This window comes from Aristolochia californica, unplaced genomic scaffold, assembly GCF_029961685.1.
Source record: "Aristolochia californica isolate CCGP_79_NKW_82.1479 unplaced genomic scaffold, dmAriCali1.0.hap1 SCAF_9, whole genome shotgun sequence".
Taxonomy (NCBI): domain Eukaryota; kingdom Viridiplantae; phylum Streptophyta; class Magnoliopsida; order Piperales; family Aristolochiaceae; genus Aristolochia; species Aristolochia californica.
This window is the reverse complement of record NW_027182290.1, coordinates 27,131,986-27,144,856: the sequence shown is the minus strand read 5'-3', so window position 1 is coordinate 27,144,856 and position 12,871 is coordinate 27,131,986. Positions and strand designations below refer to the sequence as shown.

General features: G+C 36.9%; 1 non-coding gene across 1 annotated transcript; it reads right to left on the bottom strand.

Annotated features, from left to right (window-relative positions):
• Positions 1-10,765: 10,765 nt before the first annotated feature.
• LOC137942248 (small nucleolar RNA R71) lies at positions 10,766-10,872 on the bottom strand. Its single transcript, XR_011110495.1, has one exon. It is a non-coding gene; the product is annotated as a small nucleolar RNA R71 (small nucleolar RNA).
• Positions 10,873-12,871: the final 1,999 nt, after the last annotated feature.

Here is a 12,871-nt window from a genome sequence, read left to right as displayed (position 1 = left end):
AATTTTTTCTTACAAAATTTTTTAGGATATGGGAGTTGGTTTTGCAACCATAAGCCCCTACATTTTTGCTCTGGTTGGAACAACACAATGTTTGTTTATATGTCTTACTACTTTTCTTTTGTAGTCTTTGGGCTTCACAGAAGTTTGCCAACATGTTTTGTACAAACCTGTCTTCTTCCTAGAGTATCAAAATTTAGGAAGTTATCCATGGTTAAAGCTGGAAACTCTGAGTTCTTTTGCCAATATTTTATAATGTGGTCCTTTTTAGCTACCGTCGCAAAAGGTTCTGGCAATTTTGAATAAAAGATGGGTAGATAAGGTTTCTAATCATCTTTTTGTAGTTTATAGAAGTAATTTGCTAATTCGCAATAATACTTCTCATAAAAACAGATGTTACATATTTGTGACTTGTTTAGTTTTTGAAGAGTTTCTAGACTTTTGCGTTGTTTAGTACTCTCGTTGGGAGCTTCTAGGGTTGGATGTATTCCTAGAAATTCTTTTGATATTTTACCCACTAATCCTTTTAGTATAGAGGCTATAGATGTTGATGTAGCTCTTTTTTGGTCTTCAGGGAGGTTGTCCCACCAATGAGCTACGTTACCCTGTAAAGCATGGGTAATGAAGTTAAATGCAGAATCTTTATCCCAAGATTCATGCATATTGGCAGCATTACTCATGCTTATTTCCCATTCTTTAAGGACTTTTTCTCCATCCTTGGGGCAATCCAAGTTTAGGTAAAATCCAAAAGGGTTTATGCTATCTATGGATTGATGCCCCTTAGTACCATGTGATGGATCAACATTTGTGTATTTTTTCGAATACCTTTGTCCTCCTAAAGATATTTTGGAGTGGGAGAAAATTTCTCTTTCTCGAGAGTTATCAGTTGTGCGGTCTAGGGAGTTGTCTGGAAATTTGTCTTCCATGTAGGTATCTCATACCCTTGAAGTTTCTGATTCATGTTGGCCAGTGTTTCCTCCTCGAAGCATTCTAAATCTTTTACCAAGATCATCTGCCTTTTTGTCTTTAGCAGAGTAGTCTATTTTCTTGGTATTTTCTATTGCAACTTCATCAAAGTCCCATGCCTCTGGTTCACTATCTAGTTGCTCTATTTGTTTACTAGAGTAAGCTTTTTCCTCTTGAACATAATAAATCGGTTAGCGACCGAAAATATTATATTCTGCGTAAACTTCATCATCTGTAGAGGATGATGCTTTTGAAGCAATCCTAAAGGTTGAATCTTCTGGATCTTTTTTCCTAGGTGTTATGCAAGGTGCAATATATGCTAGGTTTTTAAGTCATCCGGTAATGTCAGGAAGGCCTAAAGGTAATGGAGTTTCCATATCATTTAAAAAGAAAAACTCATTCATAGAGCTATTTCTTGAAGCTTTCTTTGAAGTCTTCGGATTATGCACAGTAGTGCATATGCTCTAAGGTTTAATCTCAACCATTCAACCTGAAACTCTTCAAGTTATCGTAGATTCATTTACTGGTCTGAGATTATCTCTATGTTGCAGAAAGCGAACTCTTGCTGTTCGTGCCTGATTTAAACGATCTAATAGTCTTTCTCTATAGATCATTTTTATAAAGCTAAGAGGTTTAGCTTTTGTTTAATTCTTTTAATCTTGCCTCTTAATTTATAGGCGCGAACATTATATCTTTCCCAAAGATAATGGTACCATACCATTGTTGGGATTGTGTCATCTTCAGGATGAAGAGTGTCTCTTTGAAGTAAAGCAAAGGCAAGGCCTTCTCGTTTTAATTCTAGACGATCCAAAAGTTTCTTCTTGTAGATCATTCTAGAGTCCAAGGTGTAAAAAGGGTTTTATACCTTGATGGACTTGGAGAACCTAGCCGTTCTTTTAATGCTAAGACTTCGGTTAGAAGTTTAAGCATTTTAACTTTGTTTTAGTTCTGTTAATTCTTTAAAGAAAAAAGAACTATTTCCATGGTCAATTTTTTCTAGAATGTTTTCTAGGATAGTTTGACATTTTATTATTTCTCTATGTTTATGTTCATCATAGAAGAAATTTACCTTTTGTTGTAGCCTATCAACAATATTTTCTAACCTGACAAAGGTCTTTCCGAAAGACTCTAAGGTTCGGTCCGAATAAGTGACTATGTCACTGTTTCCTATTGGTGGACCTCAGGCTTTATATGGGTTATGTGCCATCATCGATGTGAAGTGGAACATAGGCATTGGGCCTTGGGTTTCCTATTCCTTCGAAAGGCGAACTGGTCGAGGCTCTACTAGTAGAGGTAGAGGGTTTGTCCTATTCGAGGGAAAGGCTTGATCTAGCATTGGTGATTACTAGTTTTCCTTCTTTCTCCCTTATGATTTTTTGGGAGAGGGGAAGGTGTTTGGGTGCCAAAGGTTGAACTACCTATTCTGTTGGCCAATTTAACTCTCGAGGGTCAAGTTATTCTATGGTCAAGTTTTCTGAATAACCAATATTTTTGGCTAATTTTGTGATCTTATTTGAATCTTTAACTGGAACCTTTTCAATGTTGATTCCTCTGGCTACTATGCATATAAGTATGCGCATAACTCTTCTTCCTGGTTGAATTCCATTTTTCAACTAGTTGTCTGTGTAGATTTTTAAGGACAAGGTATCCTGGATATGCTTGTCATCTAAATCTATTTGTAGATTGGGCCAGGTTGTAAAAGAAACTGGGTCTAATCTTAAATTTTCTCTAACTCCTCCGAGTAGGGCTTTTTCAAAATTATTCCTCACTGAGTTATCTACGATAGCTGCTATGAAGGGTAAATTTTGGTTGATTCGGATTAAGGGGTCTAATCCTATAGAAACTAGTCCATAATGAACATATTTGAATCGTCAATGAACTCTGAGAACTTATCGCCCTCACTCGACAAACCTTTGTTGCATCTCTAGTCAGACATAAGAATTAATCTAAAAGTCCACTAGAGGGTTGATAGACAAATATCGATGGCAAGTCTTTAAGTTATTAAATCTTGCCCTGTTTATTTTTCCTTATTTTTATGCATTACAGGTCAAAGGTTAAGTGCAAAAATCTTCTGCCGAGGAAGGAGCCTTGCTAATGTTTTTTGGAGAGATTTCTCACAGTATATGTACTACAGTGAGATGGAAGAATGTAATTTCAAACACTCGAGAGTGACTCATGGGGTTGTACCATCAAAATGAAGTTATTGAGAAAATCTCACAAACTTCTAGCTAACTTCTTGGCATTTTGCAATATGTTCCACTTTCTGTATTTATTTTTGTTTTTATCTTGTGCACATCAACGGGGGAAGTTGGAAGCAGTGATATTCTAGACAACTGTCCCACCAATCTTTGTTTACAAGGAAGAGTCATGAAAAATCTTTGTTTAGTTACATGGAGATGAAGAACTTGCAAATCAGGTGAAACATAGAGGAAAGCTCTTGAGAATAGCAGTCTCATTATTTTATTGGCATTACATTGCCAATTTCAATGAGCGAAACCTAGAAGCATAATTGTTACATGTAAGTTAAATAGAACTTGATTAGCTGTTTACATACAAGAGCTTCAGATTTCGCTTGAAACTGTAGGATTGCAATGTATTGCTTCTAATGCATTAGTGTTTTCTCTTGTAGCTGAAGTAGAGTCCTCTTTGCTTGCCATTGAGTAATTCTAGTTTATTTTCATAGTTTGAGTTGCTTACCTCTTCTAAAGTGGTGGATTTATCATCATCTTCAATCGCCATAAGACCCACATCACTTTCCTCTTCCTTAGAATGGTTGGACTCTTCTTTCATAGCATCTCTTTGGTATATACAAAATTTAAACTTAAAGTGTGCAAGAACGTAAGTAAATAAAAATGCAAGTATATAGACAAAATTCACGCACCACAAATGAACATAAATTTTTTTGTTATCTATGTTCTTCTATTGGTATTCACCGCCCAAGAACAAGTGTTTCAATGGTATCTTAGCTCTCTTTGGTTTGGAATTTTAGAAGTAAGAGATTTTGGCTATCTCTCAAGCCATGTGTATGCCAAATACTTGGTTACAACACAATCTCTCCAAGAGGTAAGCTAGATTCTAGCTCTAGCAAGACTTTCTATCCAGATTGAGCAAGGTTTTAGATGAACCTATGAAAAAAAATGAAAATATACAAGAAAGAAAAACTTACACCATTTGATTTATAGAGACACAACCTTCTCTTCGATATGTCCAACCTCTAGCCTTTGATGCATAATGGGATGGATAGGAGATTGACTAGAATGTAAGCACGGAGAGGGATTTGAGAAAAGAATGGATTGGAATTACAAGATATGCTCTTTCTCTCTCATAAAGAACTTTGGAAGGAATTTTCATGAGATTGAGAAAAAAATGCAGTAAGTATGCCAATAAAGCTCATTTAACTTCTCAAAAATATGTTTAGCAGGATATTTGTAAGTTCCCCAAGCCAAACTAACCTTTTTTGCCTATTTATAAAAATGTAATTTTACATTGATCTATCAATCGTATGTAATGGCTATATTTTTTTATCAGGAAATGACTTATTGATTTATGGTATGATACGAACCTTTATGTTGTAAACAACATAGTTGATTTTTCATTAACTAGTGTCATCTATTTGGGTGCAAATATCGATGAATTTTGGTTCTAGTATGAGAGATTAGGACATATAGGAATAAATTCCTTTAACAAATTAGCTAAGAAAAAACTAATGAGAGAACTACCGAATCAAAATTTTGTAAGAGAGAACCTTGTGATGCTTGCCAACTTGGAAAGTGTCAAAAGACACCCACATGTGTAGGGGTGGCATAGCTAGTAAATAAGGAGAACTTTCATAGAGATGGCATAGAATTGTAATTATACAAGTTGGTGTATGTCCTCTTATATTTTTTTTCTTTTGAAGCATGCAGCCATAAGGGCATCGTAATCATTGTAAACACTTTCACATAGTTATAAACATAACCTCAAGGCATGGGGTAGAGCATTCAAGCATCTTCCTCTTTCCTCAAATTCGTCCATACGCCTCTCTCTTTTCCTCTTCTTTCTCTCCTTTGGTTTCTTCTCTCCTCTCTCCCAAGAACTGGAGTTCTTTTCTTCTCTCCTTCCCTTGAAATCTCTTAGGTTTATGTGTTGTTCATAGAAATCAACATAGTATCAGAGCAAGGAATGATTTGAGATAGAAAAGGAGAAGAAGATGTAGAAGAAATGGAGGAAGAAGAAAAGAAGAAAAGAAAAAAGAAAAAATAGGAGTTTCTCATTTTTTCTTTTCTTTCCCAATCCCTATTTTTTATAACATGGTTTACTCTCTTACAGTATTTTTTGTACAGAAAATTATACAACTTTGGAAAGATCTTTGAATCTAGTTTTCAACTCAAAAATAATCGCTGAAATCGTCTTTTTCAAGAAAGAGAAATCGATATCTGAAGTAGCAAAGGTCAAGTAGCAAAAAGCCTCAACTTCCTTAACGGTCAACAAGAACATTTATGAGAAATTATATTGAGAATTATATCTCAAAATAAATCTATGTGAGTCTCTTCTTTCTATCCCAATAAACAGTTTCTCAATCTGATCTTTTTAGAGAGAGATATCCACATTGGAAGAATCCAAGGTCATGTTGGTATCCTGTTGCATGCGAAGATCCAAATTTAAGTCAAATTTTTTCCTTCATTTTTTGAGTTGCTAATGTTGGTTGAGTTTCCTTTTTTTTTAAAATCTAGTCAAGATTTTACCAACTTGAACATCTTTTCTTCCTTAAAAGTTTCTTTTATTTGATCTCACATTACATTAGTTTCCTTAAGAGAAGTTTTTCCCATTATGAGTTTAGTTTCCTTTCAAAGTCCAAATTTTTTATTTAGAAAAACTTGTTTCCTAATTTTAGATTCTAAATATTAGTTTCATATATCTCCCTTATTCTAGAGTTTATCTCTTGAATATTTTGTTTCAAGTTTTGTTAAAAAATAATTGCCTTATATGAGAAGTTTATGTCTAGAAAATTTCTATTATGATGTTCCATCTCGAAACTTTCTTATTGGAGAATTTTTTTTGAGTTTCCTCAATTATCATGTTCATAGAGGAATTAATTTTTTACCTCCCTTTTAAATAAAACCTGGTCACTTTTTATCCATCTAATGGTCTAAAAGCACCTCCTTCTTACTTAGAAGTATGAAGAGTTGCATTGTGTGTCTCCTTCCTTTTGAAGAATGAGAGTTGTTATCTTTTTATTCACACCCTTAATTCCACAAAATACTTTCTTCAATTTTTTTTTTTTGTTAAAATCACTTCAGAGCAATGCCTATAGACCCACTACCTAAAAATTATAAGAGTGTGTCCAACATCCAGCTTGAGTTTTGTTTGAACTACCCTTAAAAAGTGAGTAGTCTATTTGTTGTGCCCTAAAGTTGGGTTATTTTTTTCCCTTTAAAATTGAGTCAAGTATGTTTAAGACTATGACCATTTTGATTGGTGTATGGAGATTTGTCATACGGCTAGGAGTGATTTTTCTTCTCTCACCATTATGTTGCATAAGTTGGGTCTCTTGGTAAAGAACAAAGAGATCCCCAACTTGAGGGGGAGAAGTAGAAGAAGAAGTACAAGAAAGATGTACCCAACAATAAAAAATTCCACACGTTGTGGTAATCAAGTTTTATGTGGCTAGAATATCCAAGTAAGGAGGAGACAAGATGAGAACAAGATGAAGACTACATGCAAGATGTAAACAAGAAGAAGATGAATTCAAGTCGAGGTAATCAAAAAAAAAAAAATTTCTCGACCAAAATTATTTGCTAAGAGAAGTTTCAAACACCAACTTGAAGAGGGTAAAAGACACCCATGTGTGTAGGGGTGGCATGGCTAGTAAATAAGAAGAACTTTCATACATATGGCATAGAATTATATTTATGCAAACTGGTGTATGTCCTCTTATGTCCTTTTCTTTTTGAAGCACGTTGCCCTAAGGGAAATTTAGTCATTATAAACACCTTCACGCAACTATAAATATAACCTCAAGGCATGGGGTAGAGCATTCAAGCCTCATCCTCTTGGCTCAAATTCATCCATACACATCTCTCTCGTGTCATCTTCTTTCTATCTCTTTCCTCTCTCCCAAGGGCTAGAATTCCTCTCTTCTCTCCTTACCTTGAGATCTCTTGGGTTTATGTGTTGGCCCTAGTAATCAACAGAAAGCAACACGAAAACTCTTTCAAATACAATATTGTAGTTTCAACCCCTCGAACTCTTCAACTAATCCGCATGGACTTTGTTGTACTTGCTCGAACCTTAAGCCTAAACTAAAAGTGTCTCACCTTAGTGGTGGTAGATGACTATTCAAGCACATGGGTAGATTTCCTAGCATACAAGGATGATGTTTTTCTGACCTTTGCAAAGCTATGTGAAAAAAGTTTAAAAAGAGCACAGCTCCAAAGATTTGCATTATACCTTAAGGAGGAGAATTTGAAAATTTACAATTCGAAAAGCATGGTATAGACCATATAAAAACATGTAGACAATGCAATTTCAACCTAAAGCTCCAAAGATTTCCATTATACTTTAAGTTTGAAGATTTGGCGTTGCTCTCATACATAAACTGAGTTTTTTTCTTTCTAGACAGTCTAAACTCTAGTGTTGAATTATTTGCTCCTTCTTTTTAAGGCACCTTATACAAATAGTGGCACTTGCGCTTTGCTCACAGGCTTTTTTCAAGCTTCAAAAGGCATGCTAATGTGTGCATCCGAGCTACTTGCGACTTTCAATCACCTTTCAGTCCTCTCCCCAATGGCCTTTGCTACCTCATTCCCTTGAAAAAAGTATGTAGCATGTTCCCTTTCTAAGACATGTAAGCAAGCTATGCCTCTTTCCCTTACAGTCGATCTCTACACCCTAGACACTTTAGAAGAAATGTCTATAACTACGTGCTTCTTCAAGATGACTTTGACATAGTAGTTGAAGGATCTCTTGTAGGAGTTGCATCTAAAATAATAAATTTACCAATGTTAGATTAATTTTGTTTTCTTATTATCAAAATAAAGATGGGAGTCAACGTTCAGTCAACACAATTGTCCATTGGCATGAGAAGTATCTTTTAATAACAAGAGATTAGTGGGTTGTTTTAAACCAGGTAATGGGATTCTCTAACTCATCATTGACAGAACTCCAATAGGCACAAGAAAACATTACATACAACAATTGAAGTCCCAAAACAACGACAACAAAAGCCTGATGGATGTTGTTCGTGATGTCCATACAGTAGAGATAAAAATAGCAACAAATAGCAAAAGACAAAACTTACTACCCAAACACCAATAGCTACAAGAAAATCTGAAGCCTAACACTAGAATGATCGGCCAACATCAACTATGGGAACACATTCTAAGATCTAAAATGTCAACAAGCAACTATTGCTATTCTAACTTGTTCAATGGCAACGAGAAGGTGGGATAGCCATGTTTCTTAGAAATTGATAACTCATTCAATCACTACTAGTAAAAGATGCTCTTTGCAGCAAAGACAATGCTCTTGAATAGCCACATTTCTTCAAGTAGAAACAAAACTTATGCCCACCTGACTTAAAGATGTTGAAGGAAGCTTGGAGTTTGTAACATGAGATGGCTTTCTTCTAAATCTAGGTGCTTCATTTGGGATTCTCGAAGGATGAGGAAGCTATGATTGTCAATTGCAAAACGGACCTTGCAATTGTTGGTTGATTTCATGCATGCCTTTCATATCAATTTGGAAGAGATCTAAACTTAATTGTAGTAGTAGCATTGGCAAGCAAGTGGAAGAGCATGGTGAGGAAGATATGGGTGACGATTGTGTTCTCTGGACTTTGAGGTGTTCTCCAGACTTGAAGGTGTGGAAAAACCAAACACAAAAGATATGAGATTGCACTAGAAAAGGCAAGAAATAGCACCAAAAGAAGCTCTTCTCATAGGAGATAGCATGCACAAAGAGTAGATTCCTACTAGAAAAATGGGTGTGCAGGCCTTGCTATTAGACAAATTCAAGATACCTAACATAGAGAACTGGCAGAAATCTCAGTGCATTGTTCTCCTTGATTTTGTAGTTGCACGACCTGACTTACCAGAGGGGAGAAAAAAAGATGAAAGAGTCCCCAATACAGCAAAAGTCCTAACACCAAGAGTCCAACAAAGACGGTGAAAATTGTGTCCCAGGACTCAAACTCCTATGAGGCTAATGAGTCATCAAATATGCTTCTTCTGAAGAGATAACGTGATCGTGTCCTTCTTTCACTAGGATTCCAACCCCCGTTTCTGATGTATTTCAAGTAAGTGCACCCAAGAAGAAATCAAGAACATGATTGACACGGATGAGAAAGAGGTTTCTAATTCAATTATAGCGAGTACACACTTTGTGAACACCTTGAATTTTCACTCAAGTTTGAATTGGACAGGCTTGATTCAATACTTGCACGACCAACAAAATAGAGACCTTGGAATCCATGAGCACGGCAACAAGATATCCACAATAGAAAAACTAGTAAGACTCGAAACCGATGTTGGTTTGAAAAGGGAACCTGATATGTGATAGATGCTAGATTCTGACATGAGAAGTAGGTTAATTATAATAGACTAGCCCTTATAATTGTGTTATAAGTGGTTATTTATTGGTTTTCAAATGAAACATGCATTTATTGAATTTGACATTAATCACTATCTATATTGCATATTTTTCTCTCCTGAATTATATTTCTTTGCTTTTAGGGTTTATTTCTTCCTGAAATGATTTTTATGGATTCAATTATGGAATTTCAGGAGAATTTTGGTGGAGAAGGAGATATTTACCAAAATGCCATTAGTGAAAGGGAGCTAGATTTTTAGGGTAAAATCATTTTGAAAGGGGGGCGCTCGAGGGAGGCACGAATCACGGTAAAATCCAGAGTTGACGTTTCCTATTGTGTAAGTAGTTAATTAGATTATTGCTTGATAATTTAGGATATAATTAATGTTTAGTTCAGATTAATTCATCATATTTGGTTAGGCTAGTTGACTGAAGAATACACAAAATTCAGTCCTCCCTGTGGATATGACCCTCGCTTACCGCTAAATTACATAAACGATTTGTACGCTTGCGAGGTATAAAAGCCGATGTAACAAAAATTTCACATCAAGTTTTTGGCGCCGTTGCCGGGGAGGCACATATTAAGTGTATTTCTTTGTTCTCCAATGTCTTAGGTTAGATTTATTTTTATTTTTATTTTGCTTTCATAATTTTATCTTGATGATTTTGTATGGAGTTATTTTTATTTCTTCTAGTTAGTTCGTATTTTTAGTAGTGAGTTTGTTAGCATAATTTGATAGTTAGTTTTGTTTTTTTTTGTGTTTTTATGCACAGGCGCCGCTCCCTAGGTGAACCACTAGCTCCCTTTGTTGAAGAGGTAGAACATATTTGTAGGAAAACACCAGAAGTCAAGTTAGGAGCTACCATGGCCAATCAAGGTGAATCATTAAAGTTACCTGCAACAGGTGACCGTAGAGCCCCAAGGGATTATTCTATCCCATCCCACTTCACATCACCTTCTTTCATTATATTGCCACCCACTACTGCCGCCAGTTATAAGTTGAAACCAGGTGTGATCCAACTCCTCCCTACATTCTATGGGTTGGAGAAGGAGGACCCTTATTACCACATCAAGGAATCCTTAGATGACTCTATCTGGTTAAGACATTTTCCATTTTCACTTAAGGATAAGGCCAAGTCTTGGCTTAATTCCTTAGAGGTGGGCAGCATTACTTCATGGGACACATTAGTCACGAAATTTTTGTCCAAATACTTTCCCATTCAGAGAACTACAGCCCTCAGGAGAGAAATCTCTAACTTTATGCAGCAGGAGGGTGAACACTTTTATGAGGCTTGGGAGAAATGGAAGGTTTTGATCTGTAGGTGTCCACATCATGGGTTTGAGAAATGGCATTTAGTGCAATACTTTTACCAAGGTCTTACACCCCAGGTTAGATCCATGGTAGATGCAACGAGTGGTGGGAGTTTGATGGGTAAGAGTGCTAGTGAGGCGTGGGACTTCTTTGAAACGTTGAGTGATCAATCTCAGCAATGGGATTCGTCATTTAATGTTGATAGGAGATCCCACGAAGCCAAAAGAGGGGGTCTCCACGAGGTTAGTGAAACACCCATGCTCATGGCCAAGATTGAGGGGTTGACTAGAAAAATTGATGCCCTTATGGTGTCCAAGAGTTCACCTGCTCCTAACCCATCTATTGTCTGTGCCATATGCTCTAGTTTATCTCACACAAATGTGTCCATCTAGTTCATCATACCCAGAGCTCATTGAGGACTTGAATGCAGTCCAGAATTTTCATAGACCAAACCGGAATGATCCTTTTTTGGAAACATATAATCCGGGTTGGGCTAGGCACCCAAATTTCTCATAGTCCAAGGGCCCACAGGTTGGGGTCCTCCAGGGTTTACTCAACCCCAAGCTCCGCGCCCACACTTCACTCAACAACCATTGATTCCACAAAAACCTTCACTTAAGGATACACTTCAATTATTCATGCAGAATACACAGTCCTCCATTGCTAAACTTGAAATGTAAGTGAGTCAGTTGGCCAGCCACATGAGTGAACAGGCACAAAATAGACTCCCGAGTCAAACCATTCCTAACCCCAAAAGCACACATGAGAGTGGGTCGAGTTCCAATCCCCACCAAGAGCAAACCAAAGCCATAACCATCCTTAGGAGTGGTCGTGAGTTGAACAATGGCGTAGGGACCACTAAGTCTAAGGAGTCAAAGGATGACAATGGGGGCACGTCATTGAGTGAAGAACCTCCAAGTTCTCCACCAACAGCCAGGCAGATCCCTAACCATGTCCCACCAGCTCCTTATCCGCAGAGGTTATAAGGAGATAACATGCATGAAACATTGGAACTGTTTAGTAAGGTTCACATTAACATTCCACTTCTTGATGCTAATAGGCAAGTCCCTGCCTATGCCCGATTTTTGAAAGATCTTTGTACAAAAAAGAGAAAACAACATGTTAACAAAAAGGTCTTTCTTACTGAGAATGTAAGCTCAATTCAAAAGCACAACACTCCTCCTAAAGTTAAAGATCCTGGATGCCCCACAATTTCATGTGTCATTGGTGAACATACCATCCAGAGAGCTCTTCTTGACTTAGGGGCAAGTGTGAATTTGCTTCCTTTCTTTGTGTACCAACAATTAGGTTTGGGGGAATTGAAGCCTACCCCATCACACTTCAACTAGCTGATTGTTCTATCAAGATACCACGAGGAATAGTTGAAGATGTTTTGATAAAAGTGGACAAATTTTTGTTCCCGGTTAATTTCATTGTTCTTGATACACAACCAGTAGTCAATGTGACCAACCAAATTCCTGTCATCCTAGGACGTCCCTTCTTAGCCACATCTAATGTTGTCATTCATTGTAAAAGTGGTGAGTTGGAGTTGTCTTTTGGAAATTTTAAGGTCACGTTGAATGTGTTTAATGTCGGGCACCATCCACTTGAGTCTGATGATCTGAGTCCTGCATTTAAGATAGAGACTGTTATGCTTGATGAAGAATCCACTCTTGAATCTTTTGAGTCTTACATAACATCTTTAGACATGGACTATTTTGATGAGGAAACATATTTCCGAGAGGTTGACTCTTTACTCAGTTCTATACCTCTGTTGGAGGAAGCTTATGAGGTTGTCACAACTGATCATCCACAGGATCTTCATCTTGACTTGGACAAACCTCTTGAAACTTCCAAGCTAGATCTTAAGCCACCTCCTCCCACATTGAAGTATGCGTTCTTGGGGCCCATGAACTCATTGCCAGTCATTATTGCCTCTGATTTGAGTACGGAGCAGGAGGAACAATTGATTGAAGTTTTACAAGCACACAGAGAGGCATTGGGGTGGACTCTTGATGCTTTAAAAG